Here is a 14,056-nt window from a genome sequence, read left to right as displayed (position 1 = left end):
GTGTGCAACCTTCTGTTAAGATTTGGCAATGGACAATTCGCCTCATCCACTCCCATCTTGTTACTGTGACACTCCAGCCCATTAAATAGAATAGATTATTGATTTTGCTCTCTTCGCCTGCTCTGAGATTTTCCATCAGACCTTCTGTGCAGTAAAAGAAGTGCTGAAGAAAAGCACAAGTCATTATGTGTACTGCCACACAATGATGCATCCCTTATACGTATAGGGGGTACGTGAAAAAAACTCCACCGTGGCAGAGACTGAGGGGTATCGTGGTGCTTATTCAGAAATTAAGTCCAAACTCTTCATGTGGCATAATGATTTGAATAAGAGTGGTGCCACTGCAAAATGTGCACGCTGTTTTTGTATCGATCCTGCGTCACAGAAAAGACGAGGTAAGGCTGTTTGATAATCGAAAGAGGAGGCACTGAGAAAAACTCCCTGTTCATCATCAGACTTGGATATTGAGTGATGACATCACATCCCCAGGTGCCCATCACAGGACTGCTCACTTGGCTCTGCTCCCGACGAGAAGCCGAATTGATTTATTACTCACATTCAGCTCCTGTTCTTGTCACAGAATATTTTGTCATCATCTCTCTTAGATGCTTTTGACCCACCAATGCTTAACTGCTCCAATGCTCAATAGAGACACTTATCTTATCTACTGTATTTAGATTTTTTATTTTTTTATTTAACTGACATAGCCTTATTTCATTAATCTCGCCACAACATTCATTGCTCTTTAGAAGATAATTTTAACTGTGTGGAAATATTACAATTGGCAATCACCTTTTGCAAGAAAAACCGCACAATTTATCTTTTGTGTAAGTTTATTTATTTGTTTGTTTGAAAGGATGTTGGGAAGGAGATTAGGTGATTCAAAACATGAAAAAAGAGGAAAGTAATAGTTAGATGCACAATACTACTAGCCGAGCAGGAGGCACATTAACTTTAATTTACTTGTTTTAGATAAGTAAGAGGATATATTCAGGCTTTTCATTTACCAAGAGAAAAGATCACGGACTTCTAGTTACCTGAGGTAATCGTACTTGCTACTAAGTATTAAATAATTCATAATTTTATTTTTTAAGTACACATGGACATCAAAAGCGTTTCCTAATAAAATTAAAGACGAAGTAGAGGTAATAATCTTCCCTGCCTGGTTTTGCGCACTAAAGAAAGTCACATTTATTTAAACAGGAAGGTTAATTATTAAGAAATTGGTCAATAAGTGTCCTGATAATAGTCAGAGTATTACGTTAACACCACTAACGCTAGTTTTAAAGGATAAGCCTGGTGAATTATGAGGGTTTATAATGACTACTTGTAATGTGTGTTTTTAGGTGTCTTGGGGATTAACTGCTGATTTAATGGTGTTTTTATTCAATAAAGTTCATATACAGTACCTGCATTTCTAAAATTCAGAAATCTGTGGCAGCTACACCCATTTTATAAGACCGAAACTGTACATTAAGTCCAGCCATGGTAAAAAAAAATTCTGCCAAAGAAAATTATTTTTCTCCACTGTGGAGGTGCAGGTGTTTGCGCTGATTTGGCATTAGCTTACTGCAAATGAGATCCAGAAATCTGCAGGTTCAGTGCAACAGTGGCAAACAAGGACACACACTGTTATTGATGCGAAACACCTGAAATCAGACCGGATGGTATCACACAAGTGCAGACTCACAATGCATGCATTTACAGTAACAAGAAGAAAGAGAATGTTGTAAAAAAGTGTGTTTATGAAACGTCTTCCCTTCTAAATATTTCACCATCAACTGTAAGCTGTAAAGTGGAAACATTTAGACGCCACAGCAAGTCACCGACTGCTGATGCCCATGAGTGCATGAAATCTCCAACACTATGCTGACAGAATAAATCCAAACCTCCTCTGGCATTAATATCAGATAAGATAAGAAGAACTTTATTGTCATTGTAGTTATACAGTACAATGAAATTTGTTTGGTAGCTCACAGAGGCCAGCAGCACAAAGCATGTGCACCAGGAGCTTCGTGGTTGGGTTTTAATGGCTAAGCAGCTCCTGCAGGTAGAATTTGCTGGTAGTCAGCTACGTATATTAATACAGTGTAGCTTGTGTTCTGAGAGTGAAATGTTAAATTACATTTTTTAGGGTCAGTGACATCAACATGTAACCATCAGGTAACTGATAACTGTTGCAGCTGTCGCTTTCTTTGAGTACAGATGGCCATCTGTATGTAAGTGTCGCTATTTGAAAAAGCCAAACAGCTGGATTATCTCCCAGAGCCAAACTTGAAAGAATAAAAATAATGAAAAACACTGAATTGAGTGACTTACAAGTTACAGTGCAAGTCATAACTCTTCAATTGCTTTTCATGATTTAATTCAGCTTTTTTCCTCTCTTTTAACAGTTGTGAGTGACTATTTTATGGAGGTGAGGTAACCTTTGAAAACTCTATTTTAATTCACTGAGGAAAAACAATTGGGTTGCACACGTGAAGCAGCAACAGGTAAATAATAGCGGAACCACTGGTCTGGTCAAATCTGGCTCATTATCTGAATCAGGCAGACAGAAATTTGAAGTCAAAACAAATGGTGCATGTATGGTGTATGGTGACTGAGTCATTATAGAAAACAATGTAATCAACAGGCATCATCCATTATCTCCCTCCCTTGCTGGCTGCCAATATAATATGCTGTATTTTTATGCGTATGCTGTTGCATCGTGTTTACCGGCTCTCTATTGTTTTGTAGATGCGGAATTGTACCGTTTGACTTTGGGCCTAAATCTTTCATACTTGTAAGGTTTTCATTTTGCTGCACAGACAGATTTCTCCACATGTTGATATTATAGTTCATTTAATTTCTCAAACACATTGGAGATCTCAGAAAAGAAGTGCACAAATAATTGCATGGTTGATCAATGCCATTCATTTACCTGACTGGTTTTAATCTGCACTCTCAAAGCACCCACTGAGCAGGTTAGAGCTGGCAGCTGCATATACCGGGTGGGTCTGCTCGAGTCTCATTCACAGAGAGGATTGCTATGTTGATTAGCAATAATTTTAAAAATGGATGCAAGTTAATGGCACTTACCGATGATAGAGTGATTTCTCCTCTTCTAAACTGAAATGAGGAAGGAAAGTTGTGTGCTACAGCCGGGACAGGATGTCCAGTGCTCATGTCTACTTGATTGGACATGAAGCATACCAGTTTTAACTTAATGTTTATCTTATATCACTAGTTTCCACATTTTCACTTTGAAAGAAAAGTAAGAATGGAGAGAAAAAATGTCTTGCATCACCATTTTCCACAGTTTCCACTGTTGTAAGACAGTTTTTTGTATCTCGAATCCACAAATATATAATAATCATATCAAATAGCAGTGTGGGCAGAACCACGCACTTCTTACATGCACATTTTTTGTAATACATTTTAGACACCATTAGGGATCATTCAAGAGCTGACTTACATGCTCTGCATGCACCAGGGATCACCTTGGCCTGCAAATACCTATCCGGTTGTTCAGTGATGACGCGACGAATCCTACTTCCGGGTCTAAAGTAGTCTGCGTTTAATATGGCTTTTGTGTTGTTAACATGTTTAATGTTATGTATTTTCTTCTATTTGATCTCAAAAAGCTCCTAAAACAGTCAGCGACCACTGTTGACCTCCCTCGGCTTTTATTACCACTAATCATTTATTTAAGCTCAGTCTTTAACAGAGGTGTGGACTCGAGTCACATGACTTGGACTCGAGTCAGACTCGAGTCATTAATTTTATGACTTTAGACTTGACTTGAAAAAATGTTCTAAGACTTGTGACTTGACTTGGACTTTTACACCAATGACTTGGGACTTGAATTGGACTTGAACCGGTTTACTTGAAAAGACTTGATATTTTACCCCAAATATAAAATTTAACATGCATATTATATAGAGATTGAAAATGTGACGTCATTCACGGGTAGAACCGCAAAGGATTCTGGGAACTCGTGGCAAGCGGTACTAGCGCACGCAGGCTTTCAATTGAAATCAGTTATACAGCGATAAAAAGAAACACAAAAATGTCAAGAAGCCGTTGTATTATTAACTGCAATAGCCGGTCGCATGACAGCCACGGGAAGCCGACGGGTAAAGAGATCGGTTGTTATCGGATTACGTCGTTGAAGAGAAATTGTTCAAGCCATGTTTCCGAAGTAACAAAGACGCGACGGATGGCCTGGATCATTCAAAGATCAAATATAACGTCCCAGAACACTCCAGCTCACAGGTTAGTCTGCTCCAAGCATTTACACGAAGGTCAGTGTTTTTTAGTAGTTAATACGTCATTTTCATAACATAATTGGTGATATAGGTTACAAGCAAGTCTGGCGCTGAACAGAAATGGTCGCGCTATGCTCCTTTATTTATTGTGCATAAATAGTGAATTGTCCTGACACAATATTGCGTTTCGCTTCTGTTATTATGGTACATTGACAAAAACATATACTTTTATTCACAGGATAAAACAGGTTTTTTGTATCACTAATTGCCCAGTACGATTACAGCATACAATATTGTTGTCACTGCTACATTTCTGTGATGGGTACCAGAAATTATTTCCACTACTAATTAATTACCGTTGAGCTCAAAGGTCCTATTAATAAACGGTTAAGGAATGTGTATTTATGACGACAATTTGTGAGACTGGTAAACTTATGATACGTACGATGGTCTTTACTTTCTACACGGTGCATTTCAAGGTCCTGCACCCATCTGTCGGTAAACTGTACCTGGGCTTGTTGCAGTGACCTGAAGTTACTAAACTTCATGAGTGTATGCACTCACTCCAAGAACCGTATGATTATAAATATGCATATAAATATGCTAAGATGAGATAGCTGACTTCATCTAACTAGCAAATGTTGTCCAGGCTACGTTGGTGATACAGTTTTTTTAATGTGTATGATATTTTTGTCATGCGATTTTAAAGCCGGTCCTACAACCGCATCCAAGAATAACATGCAGCGTATCTCAGAACTGTCGGTGAAAATTATTCTTGGAGCTAGGTTTAATTGAGCTGCATTTTAAAGAGGTGCAATTTCACAATTTGTGTATATTTTCTAAGTTCACTATTTTGTCATGTGTTGAGAAAAACACAGATTTTAAAATTACATGGTCTAATATTTACATTTAGCATAACTGCAACATTATTTTTTCTTTTTTTTTTTTAAAGACTCGAAAGGACTTGAAATTCAAAGTTTAAGACTTGTGACTTGACTCGGACTTTTACACCAGTGACTTGAGACTCGACTCTGACTTGCCTGACATTACTTGAGACTTGACTTGAGACTTGAGGATAAAGACTTGAGACTTACTTGAGACTTGCAAAACAATGACTTGGTCCCACCTCTGGTCTTTAAAACCTTAGGATGTAACTACAGCCCAGCCCATGCAGCAGTATATGAATGACTAACCTCGTATTGTGGATGGATTATCTCAGTTGTTCTCCTGGCTGAAGTTTGGTCCTTTTACAGCATCCTGCCATGCGATTACATTTGTTCCTGACCACCGAGAACACTCACGGTAACTTTTATCGAGTGGAAAAACAGTTAGCTTGTTTATATTATGATAACATAGCTGTGTCGCTAGCGGTCACGTAGCACATCATTATATACCAGCTAGCCCAACTTCAGTAACCCTACAAACGTCACTGCTGTTTAGTTTTCTGTCTTCATTTATGCTGGAAGTGATAGCAGAGCTGTACGTTTTAATTTGTTTCCAAAACCCCGCAGTCAGGACATGCTATATTGTATTTAGATAGAAGCTAGCGAGCTAACTCCCTGCTAACTTCTAACTCCGTTAAATGTCATAAATTCCGTTTTCATGGATGCCTGGGTGTTAAACTCAATTGTTACACCTGGTAGAGCAGAACGCTGATCATTTTATTAAAGATGAAAGACTTTAGACAGTTTTTCAACTCTCAGTAATGCCATAGTGATCGTTTGATATATGGACCTGCAGCGGAGTTTAGACCCAGACACGGCTAGTGACGTCAGACTGAACAACCGGATAGAAATGCCTAAACTTAATTACCTTGCTTATATCCATGTAATGTTACTGGTTTAATGTTCATGACAATCTACCTTACTAATCAAAAGGAACATCTGAAAATAAAAAAGAAAGAAATAATTTCAACCAGGTCCTTTGCCAAGTAAACACTTGCAGTCTGGTCTTTTATTGTCTGTTGCAGTATTAAGATCCCTACAGCAGATGGATCTTTTGATCAATATGCATTTAAGTCCAGCTAGCATTGTCCATGTAAATGGTAACAGACAACACTATGGCCTCCATGAGTTGTCACTGTTCAGTTTCATGTTATTATTAATATAGTTAATGTTTAAGTTTCCCTGTGTCTTTCAGTGCACTGTGACTCCTTTGTTGTATTCTCTAGAATGATAAAAATAAGCTTTCTATTCTATTATTTTCCTGTGTATTTCAATATCACACTATGATTTATCCATAAGTTACTGAAAGACATGGCCTCTCCCATAAGATGCTGTCCTGTATTATAGAACACAGTAAATTTTAGGAAATACAATCTATTGTGTCATGAAAACATATATACTTCCCATAAGCGGAAGATTTCTTTGCCCTATCTAGCACCTTTAACTCAGATTTTTCTTACACATCGAAATGATCTTCACACTGTTGTGATCAGATTTCTGTTCATTAGCTCTCACTTTTCCTACCTTCAGCACTGTGACGGTGGACTCCTCTCCCTTGACTGACTTGTCTGATAGGATTTAGTCCCCTCTATGCTGATGAAATCTGGGCAGTTCAGCAGCTGTGATTCTATCCTGTCTCCTGGTGATATAGCACATCCCTCTGCCCTCAGTGTCCGTGCACCAACCAGTCAGTTTTCTCATTTTGCCACACAGACATACTGAATTAAAGCGAGGATGGAAGCGCTCATGAAATGTCAAAAACAGCAGCTCCATCATCATCATTAGAATAGAATCGAATAGAATAGCTTTTTATTGTCACTGTTACAAGAACAATGAAAGGCAGTTTGGCATTTCTCCATGTGTGAAGTACACACTGGTGTAAGTATTTCCACAATAACAGACAAATTTACATTTACACAAGAAAGATATGTACAAGTTATACATACACCTGCAAACATACACGCACATGCATACATATATGTATATATACATATATGCATCCATACATACATACACACACATATTTCCACATACATGCTTACATCTATATATATACACATACATGCCATCTAACTAGCAGGTGCATTGAGAGGTGCAGTGTGATCAGTGACATTGCACATTAAGTGTGTTGGGGGGATGATATTGCACATTTAGTGGCTTTACAGGAATTTTAGGATTGAGTGAATTTAGGAAATAATAATAAAAATTAAAAAGCATGCACATTTCAAGTAAATATGGCACTGAATAGTGAGTATGCTTTTGTGTCTATTTCTTTGAGTGAATTCAAAGAGGAGAAAAGAATACAGGCAAAGAGAAAGGATGCAAAAGAGGAGAATAACATGATGGAAGAGAAATAGAAGGAATCTTTATGCAAGCCACAATTTCCAGACCACAAGCAATTTCTGCACAACTGTATGACATGCATTGCAAAGTGTAAGGTGATAGATTTTTCATGGCAGCATTTCACTTTTTCTTCTCTGTTCCACTGCCACTTCCAGGGGTTGCAAACCAGCCTGACTCATTTTTTACGGTGCAAATCCCCCAAGGAAAGCCTGTGGTCTGCCTCTGGCTTATAGTGAAATGCCACCAGTAGTGAGTGCTACATCCTCACATTCAGCTTCCAGGCATTACAGCTACAAAGCCCAGCAAAGCATCCCAGAGGCTTGAGGTTGAGGAAATAATGTTACCATCTCACACTGCATTACAGCCCCCAACACCAGCAAGTTACTGCAACGAGGGTGCAGTGTCATACAACAACATGAGTGCCAAGTCACTAAAGAGGCAGATGCAATTTAAGTTTAACGCCACATACCTTAACCCTTGTGTGGTGTTCGTATTTTTGTTACTCAGCCAGTGTTCATGGGTCTGGTGGACCCGCTAGAGTTTTGGCTTTCCAAATTAACACTTTCAAACAATTTTATGTTAAATTACTCAACAGATGTTTACTTCATCCCAATTACACGACATATGAACAGCAAACATGGTTAATTTTTTCCCTTTACCTTTGTTAGATCACATTTATGAATTAATGTGCTTCTCGTTTTTCTTTTATATAAAATGTTATAAATAAATCAGTTATAATCAAGTGGAGTGAGTGGAAAGACACAACACATTTACACGTGAAAAAATAATTAATTGTTTAATTTTTCTTTTGAAAAAAACTGAACACGGGTCTCACAGACCCGAACACCATACAAGGGTTAAAAATATATTTCAACTTTTAAATGACATGTCTTGATATATTTCAAGCCCTACAGTTATTGATTGGGCTCACGTAAATACAAACTGTAAAGGAGCTTTCTATGGTCGGGAAACCGTGCTGCTTTCCGGGGGGAATCAGAAACACAACTTCTTTTATAATTCAAAATTCTGACTGTCCCTTGCTGATTAAATGTCACAACAATGATGTGACATTATTAAGTCCAGTCAGAAATTGTGAAAAGAAAAGAAATCAGCTATTCTGAATTCAGTAGAGCTGTAATTGCTTTGGACTACAATATTATTTTGTAATACAAAAATTTTAGTATTCTGAGCAGTTGACACTTATTTAATGGGACAAAGAGCGGAATTCTTTACAGTGCCTCAGTTTTAGCATATATTCAATGTTTTCTATGTGTTTAATGCAAGATTTTACAAAACACTACAATTTCATATTTCTATGAATTCAAAACAATTAAGAATAGGTGCTTATAATATAATCATGTCTACACAATTTGCACAAAAATGTGCTGCATATTCATCTAAATGCAGGTTTTACTCATGCAGGTTTGTGACTTTCACATTATGCACATTACAGCACCACTTGCCGTGTCCTGACAAGTTGACAAATGTCGGGGAAACACGCTGATTTAATGATGTGTTTTCTATCTAATTATTGCTGAGAGTCAAGAATTAGTTTAAAGGCCCTTCCTGACAATTTGTCAAACATGTGAGGGCCTTTACAAGAACTCACATGACCACGATAATAACACATGTCATGCAGACTTTGAGAAATTAAGCTTTCCAACCAACATGAAATATTCATACTGAATAAATACAAGTCTTGATTTCAGTAGTCAAGTGTCAGGGAAGCTACTCTAAAAGCAACATTTGTCGCTCATAATGTCATTATTTTTTGTTAGAACGGCCTTTTCACTAACTTTGTGAGTGTACCTGATGGTTCAAAAGCAAAGTGAGAACAGGAAAAAAAACTCTCTTCCATTTGCCTGCAAAGTGCCACTCCAGGGAGTTGGAGTGGAAATGAGGTAGTGCGTTACTCAGACCAGGTCAAATAGTTTGAGGTGATGAATCACTGCAGCAGTTCAATTAATGAAGAGATACAGAGAAGCTAGTCGAGACCAAATAGAGAATTGACTTTTAACTGAACAGACTCCCACTTCTTTTTCTAGCAGACCTCCATTTTTAAAAGCTTGCTTGTCTGAAAATGAAACAAGCAGATAATATGCAGGTGTGTCTTTGTTGCTGCGTCTCCTTCTTTAGCCTTAGATTAGTAAGACCTCATCCACATAAAATTTGTGACATCTTCATAAAATGATAACTACCAGTACTTAAATATGACTAATTTGTGTAATTTACATTTACATTCTTCTTGTAAGTGTCAAGAGATTCACATTTACATTTTTATTGCTTTTGACTAGCGTGATCATTTAACAGTGAACCTCCAGTTGTTAAAAATATGGAGCCTGTTGCCACAGACAGGAATAAAATATAGTGCTCAAATTCAGAAAGAGGGATATGCACCATGATCATGCTCACGACATGAGACATACTGCAGTGTACAGCACATACACAATGCTGACTCTATTATACACAAATAGAATCCAGAACCACCTTCAAGCGCTGTCTCAAAGGGAAGCCTTTCTCCCATGACCTTGCTGAGGTCTCAGCACAAGTGATAATGTAGAGTCCATTGAAAACTACTCTGATGGGGGAAAAACTACTGCTTTTGTTTAATGTTGCCTTAGAAAAATCATGCATGAACAGATATCGTAATTACTAGCTTTTTGGGACAATAGAAAGTGACAAGTTACACTTTGAAGTGTATTTTAAATCATAGCGGTGCCACTTTTGCAGGGTTATCTCATTTGGGATTAATGACAAACCACACATCAGTTTTTTTTAAAATATGAAAATATCACGTGTGAGTAATATCTGTTTTTTCACGAGCGACAACTAGATCTCAACTTGTGCAATTGGTCTTGTACACAAAAATGCACAAATGAAAGGTAATTTAGACATGTACAGCAAAGCTTTGAGAAGTAACCAATGAGTGATTTCGCTGAATGTCTTTTTCCACATGCTTAATGAGACACGTGACGCAAAAGATAAAAAGATAGCATTAAAAAAGCAAAAACAACACAAACACCATATTATCATATGTGCTTTACATGTCTTCTAACTGACAAAAAATGCAAACAAGTCAAACATGCGACAAGGCATTTTCAATTAAAAAGCTCAATCCTGCTGGTATGTAGCGCTATTTCATTTTCTACAAAGTGCACAGATCCACTCTACAGAAATCATATGCATAATGGGGCAAAAAACATAACAGTGGTGAGGTGGTATTATGCAGTCAGCATTGTTCGATCATGGTGAGTAAGCTGTCAAGCTGAAAAAGCAGTCCCTGAATCCCATTAAGAGTGATGGTCTCTTGACGCCAGCGATTTTGTAATGCTAGAATAACTGTTCAGGCAGTCGGTGTGTTTTCCGCTGAAAGCTTTAAGCTGCAACATGTGTGCATGTCATACACAACATGTTTTAAATTTTCACATTCTTTTTTTTTTTTTGGTACACGGTAAACCAGCATCATCATGCAGCTGAAAACGGCATAATTAGAGCACATGCATAAACAATAGGAACATGTATATATTTATTTCTAAATTCTATACAACTTCCATAAGTAGCAGCCATATCGATGCCAGATGTTCCCTAGAGCTGCAACAGAATGGGCTCTGGCAGTTGGTCTAAATTCCCTCTCATCACATCTCCCCTCGCTCCTGCCTGCCTCCTCATTGACAGTCACGTCACATTCAAAACAATCCTCAGGCAATAATTGCCATAAACAAAAAAAAGGGGGGAAAAAAAGAAAAAAGCCCTGTTTATCTGGTCAGAACAGCAGTCCCAATGAATGCACGCTACCATGGGGAGTGAGGGGTAACACGGGAAAGAATGAAACCTTGATATTCATACAAAAGAATGAAATCAATTTTAACCAACTACATATCTCCTTTTCTCTCCCACTGTTTAGCTTCTTTGATGTTTCGGGTTAAAATAATGGTTGCCGCACTTTTGAGTGTACGGGCGGCACAGTCAGTCTGCTTGATAATTATAGATTAGCTTGGTACTGGCATTATCAGTACCTGGGTAAGCTGTTTCCTAATTATGTGAGGAGGTACTAATTTGTCTAGGTAGCTACGTTAGTGCAGTAAATTAAACTCCACAGAATTATTAGCTGAAATGACAGCTACCTATGAGAGTCTATGTGGTGCGAGTTAGACGTGGTAATGTATGATATGTGGATCATAGTGTCATGTTGCGTTATAAATTCATATTATGAACCACGACTGTACACCGGTCGCTACTTAAATAAAGCTTAAATAGTTCTTTAAATTTCACAATAATTAAAAAAAAAATACTTATTTTTATTAGGAGTACTCTGATCCAACATAGTATCGGCACTAGTACAGAGCTTATAAAGTATTAACCATGACATAAGCAGTCTATCTTAAAGACACTTTTTCAGTCATACAATTCATTGTTTCCACTATAGGCTAAAACCATTTATTCACAGCAGACTGCCAATACAGCCAATAAAAATGTTCCACACAGTGGGGTATACAGATTTGACTTTGGAGAAAAAATCATAAATGTATTTGTCCTCAGCATCAGTATAGTGTGCTAGAAATTTAGGGTTCATCCATCCATTAAATTTAATTATTATATAGAAACATACCTGTAGTGGCAGAGAAGACATGTAAGGACAGTATTCATACTTCAGACTATTGTTTGGAAGGAGGAGAGGAACTTGTGAAACACTATTTATTCCAGTCTTTATATTTATATTAAAAAAATACCAATTCATAACATTCATATTTAACACACACACACACACACACACACACACACACACACACACACACACACACATATATATACATACATATATGTATACACACACGCACAAGTAAAATCAATTATCAGGATATCCTATAAGTGCAGGCCTCTTATGGGGATTTAAAGACCCTTTAATGTTAATTTTATCTTTGGTCATTTAGTCATATTACAAAGAAAATATTGCATTAAAGTAGACCGCTGATGCTGAACTAACAGAATGAACATTTTATGTGGAACCTTTATGGAATTGCACCACTACAAATAACATGCCAGTAGGTATCCAGAGTGGGAGCCAGGAGAGCCCTTAACATGAGAGGCGAAATTACATTTTTGTGACATTTATTTCCCTCTCCACTGTTGCACAACGCTCATTTGGTGGTGCCATGGGGCTTGTTGGCTTCCACAGTAGTGATGTTGCGTCCATTAGAAAAGACTTTCACTTTACTTGTCGAGAAAAAAGCCAGCTTGTCAAAGCCACAGTTGTGAATTGCTGGGTGTTTTAGGGACAAGCCTCTGAGGGTGGCCTGAAAGTGCACTTTATCACCCTGGGGAGTCAGAGAAAATCACTTAGTGGGACGATTGCTTTTCCCTTTTAGAGGAGGACTCCCAGACAGAGGTGGTGGAGGAAGAAGATGAGATTCCATGACAATCAGCTGACTTGCTGGGTCATAAGGACAATGTTTTTTGTTGTATTTTACACCTATGTTCCCATGATGGCAAATTTTGAGATAGACGATGGCACTAAAACAGCTGAGAGCACAAAGTATCATAGCTTAATTGAGTTTGCGCAAGCTTTGAAAATGCTCGTATCCGAGGACTAAGGATATCTGAAGTAGGCCACACATTTTTCCCATCCCGTTTCCCATGAAATGCATAGGAATATGAGAAAGCTGTCCCATATTTGCCAAATATCCAAATGCTCCTAGGCAATTGCATCTCATTTGGCGGCATCATTAGACCAAGCCTGTGTAATCCCCATGAAAACACAAGAGACACAGGTCTGCAGAACCAGTCCCAGGGTCAGAGCACTGCTGTGGGGGCACTGGACTGCAAGACACTGATGAATGTCAGGAGACCGAAGCCCACCAGCCATCTGGCGGTCTGAAAACACTGATGGTGGAATGCCATCGATCTGTGTCACATCTACAAGCTTGGAGATGTGGAATACCACACAACGTTTTAGTTTTTAAACAGGGTCGTGGTCTCAGGAGAAATTTGAGACTGTAGTTGTTACAAACTATTAATGTAAGTGTTGTACATCAATACTTCTTTTATAAATTACAAATGTCACAATTTTAAAAAAAATCTGTTTTATTTTAAATAATACCATAATACCGCTACTTGTTCTGAGACTTTTCAGGGCAATGAGATGATCCAACTAAATGAAATTTTAAAACACCTAATGTCAGGATTGATATTTTTTATATTGTCATTTATGCTTAGAAATATATAATCATTTGTATGCTGATAAAGTATCTTATCCTTATTAGGTCTGATAAAAGTCTGTGAGCGCTTGTGTACCATGAGATGAGAGGTAGCAGCCTTAACGTTATAGTTTCCACTATAGATTTAGAAACCAGACTGTTCTGTTCTATTAAAGTGCGAGACTTCACACCTTTAAATGGTCATTTGAGATACGACCTATTGCAAGTTTGTGTTTTTATAGTTTAGCAAGACGCTTACTTCTGCTTTTCTGCATACCTCATACCACACAGTTTAAGTTCATTGAAAGGTCGTATGTCTATGTATGGC

This window comes from Astatotilapia calliptera, chromosome 11 (assembly GCF_900246225.1).
Source record: "Astatotilapia calliptera chromosome 11, fAstCal1.2, whole genome shotgun sequence".
Taxonomy (NCBI): domain Eukaryota; kingdom Metazoa; phylum Chordata; class Actinopteri; order Cichliformes; family Cichlidae; genus Astatotilapia; species Astatotilapia calliptera.
Note: the sequence above shows the minus strand (reverse complement) of the source record.